The sequence below is a fragment of the Bactrocera latifrons genome, unplaced genomic scaffold, assembly GCF_001853355.1.
Source record: "Bactrocera latifrons isolate USDA-ARS-PBARC rearing strain unplaced genomic scaffold, ASM185335v1 scaffold_244, whole genome shotgun sequence".
NCBI lineage: Eukaryota > Metazoa > Arthropoda > Insecta > Diptera > Tephritidae > Bactrocera > Bactrocera latifrons.
Window position 1 is genome coordinate 392,005 of NW_017536008.1, and position 3,234 is coordinate 395,238.

The 3,234-nt window shown below is 29.4% G+C and overlaps 1 protein-coding gene across 21 annotated transcripts in view; it reads right to left on the reverse strand.

The window, feature by feature from the left end:
* LOC108969215 (twitchin) overlaps window positions 1-2,510 on the reverse strand; it is a 102,971-nt gene extending 100,461 nt beyond the window's left edge. For 19 of the 21 annotated variants that reach the window (XM_018933779.1, XM_018933771.1, XM_018933773.1 and 16 more), the window contains exon 1: window positions 2,415-2,510. The gene's annotated coding sequence lies outside the window, so the exon portion shown is untranslated. Of the gene's footprint in view, window positions 1-1,386; window positions 1,423-2,414 lie in introns of those variants that run through there. The other 2 variants (XM_018933774.1, XM_018933758.1) reach the window with 2 other exon arrangements.
* Between the last annotated feature and the right edge of the window lie 724 nt (window positions 2,511-3,234).

Genomic DNA, 3,234 nt, shown 5'->3' on the forward strand with positions numbered 1-3,234 from the left:
TCACACCGTAATATATATACRTCAAGGGACATATACAATCTTTTCTAAGGATCGATTGCGCCACACCCATTGTTTAATTTTCTCACAAGCTCCTATGAAGTTATTCCATGCCATTTCGGATGTGAAATTTATTACTTTAACTTAACGAGTTAGCCCACGTTTAGTAGTTTTTAATTTCACAAGGCTCGAGCGTGATATTTAATCATAAACATATTGTACCGGTTGTTCTGAATATATTTTTCGAAGAAGGACAATCAACTTCAGAAGCGTCCTCTGGTCATGCGTTTGCCTGTATCAGCTTTTTATTCTATTAGCAATCTAATGGACAATCGCCAACTTAGGTTAGGTTAGGTCGTAGAATGATATAAAACTCGATGTATTTCACTACAGACATGTATTGTTCTTTACCCCATTTAGTATACTAAGTAGAGAGGGGATTGCAGAATAACGTTATTAACAGAATGTGACCACATCGACAAATTCAATGAGTCCATAATTGTTTGGATCCAAATACCTATGTAGTCGTCCCAAAACGTAGAAATGTTATGACGGGATATAACACAAAACAGAAAGACGAGTGATATATATAACTGCATTTTAACCTGAATTATGAATAAACAACACGTATTTTTTCACCTATATGTATCTCCTCCAATAATATAAATTTGAAGTAATGTTTGTTGGTAAAAGTAGTTAAGTTTAGTTAAAGTCGATTTTCGTTGAAACATTATATATTTTTAGGAGTAATATTTGTTTATAATCTGTACTAAGCTCATACATACAGGAAATTCATATAGCAACAGTAATAATAAAAACAATTTTGAATTTTTCGCTGATCAATTGTTCCACATTTTTGGTGTCTTAGTTTGAAGATGTTGGTAATTTAGTTAATATTTCCGTAGCTTGAAGTTTACAAACAAATGTTTTAGCCAGGTATTTATTTCACGTAATTTTTATTCATAGTATTATATTATATATATGTACCACTTTACAAGCACATAAATAATTATTTTAGATTATTTTAAGAAAGTGTTTTTTTATTATGTGACTTTTCAAGATTTTACACACTCTTTAGCACTGAATGTAGCTGCGTTGATGACGATAGAAAACTATTTCCGAGCGATTTTTTGAATAATATGTATATTTAGAATATCAAAAGTATCTTACCAAATCGCGAACCTTAGCGAGAATACTTTCGATCGTTATAATAAATTTCGTAATAATATTTGCTTACTCCCAATATACATATTATTTTTTTATTATGTGACTTTTCAAGAATTTACACACTCTTTAGCACTGAATGTAGCTGCGTTGATGACGATAGAAAACTATTTCCGAGCGATTTTTTGGATAATATGTATATTTAGAATATCAAAAGTATCTTACCAAATCGCGAACCTTGGCGAGAATACTTTCGATCGTTATAATAAATTTCGTAATAATATTTGCTTACTCCCAATATACATATTATCGACATTTTTTTTAAATTTCAACTATTTCACTCGTTCAATTGTACGAATTCCTCTTATTTATATGCACTCGTGAATGTACACGCCGACAAGCGCAGTAAAAAATACAAAGCCACGAAGCGAAGAATTCATGCGCACATCAATCTAAAAGATCGAAGGAAATATAAAAGTTCTAATTGTTAAACTGAAGGACGTTTTGCCCAAATATTTTCTCTTCTACATATATCTTTTTTCTAACTAATTTCGTAAGACTATTTTTATTTCTATATTGTGTTTGACTCAATCGAACTAAAAATACATTGTCTTACTCATAACATACTCTTGAAAATATCTACACCAGCAAAATATGTTTAAGTGTATCCCATAAAAAATATCTTAATGTTGTTGTTGACTTATTTCATAAATTTTACTTTTCACTTAACTTACTGCCTTTTATATATTTGTTTTTAAACACATGCAAACTAGTTTGCATACAAATGTATATTTGTATATAATTCTCTTATGTGGATATGCTGAATGTATTTTGGTACGTACTCAAATTTCAAAGGCATAAAATAGAATACAAAATTTTGTGATGTTTTAATTTTTTGCATATGTAAACCTGAAAATGCAATTTTTCTGTGCGTTTTTTTGCATAGCATATATTAAAGTTAGATGTTTTCGTAATAATCCATTTGAAACGTCTATTTGTGAATATATGAATGCACACTTATATGCTTATTTATATGTGTAAAAGAAATTTAGATTTGTAAAATACTTCCTAGCTGGAATTTTTTCGTCGTCATAACTTAGAAACTCTTAATTTCAATATTCACAATCAACTGTAATTATTTTCTTGTCAGCGTAGTTATATTAATTATATCAATTTTTTAAGTTAATAGTTATGATGCATATAATTAAATTTTTATCCTTGTCGTCGAATAATTTGCAATAAAGCTTGCTTACTATAAAATTTGCATTCTTCACTTCAAATCACTTATTGATATTCGAGCAGCTGCACGATCTTCGACATACTCTGGACATGAGTATCTATCGGACTGAATTTAAAATAGAATATAAATGAAAATAGAACATCGGTGAATGATATCGGAGGTGAAAGAGAGAATTTCCAAATAAAAGGTGACAAAAAAACAACAAAATTAGAACATTTCTGAAAATAAATGCTGAATGTTTGTACTTTTTACTGAAGAAATTCGTAAATATTAATAAATAATACGATGGAACCGGCCATTTACGGACGGAACCGTACAATGATTTTTGTTTACATCTTTTTAAGCATTTCTTTATTTATTCAATCTGCATATTTAAAGTCTATCAAAAACTAATGAAATCTTAAATCATTTTAAAACTTTTAAGTTAACTTTAAGTCTTCAGAAGGCTAGTAAATATCTTTTTTTCTACGATTTGAGATTGTACAAAGGATTGGATATTCCCAGAGATTAAGTTTGTATTTTTTTCTGCTGTCCTCTACCAAGATCCCTGTTAATGTTTTAATTTCGAATGTACCATGGTGAATCCGTTATCGCTCTAAATATTTCGGACTGGGACCTCTGTAAGGTATTATGTCATTATTAGTTGCTCAGGTCGTAACCATGATATTTTGCAGTAATTATTCTGGCTATATGATTGACTTTATACCGAATATACCTTTCCGTGCCTAAGACATTTTTATGAAGTGTCTTTGTATGGTTTTCTTTAGGTGAATCTGAAGTACTGAAAATCTGTCGTTTCAATATTTCTAAATTAATAAGAGTATTGTTTGGTA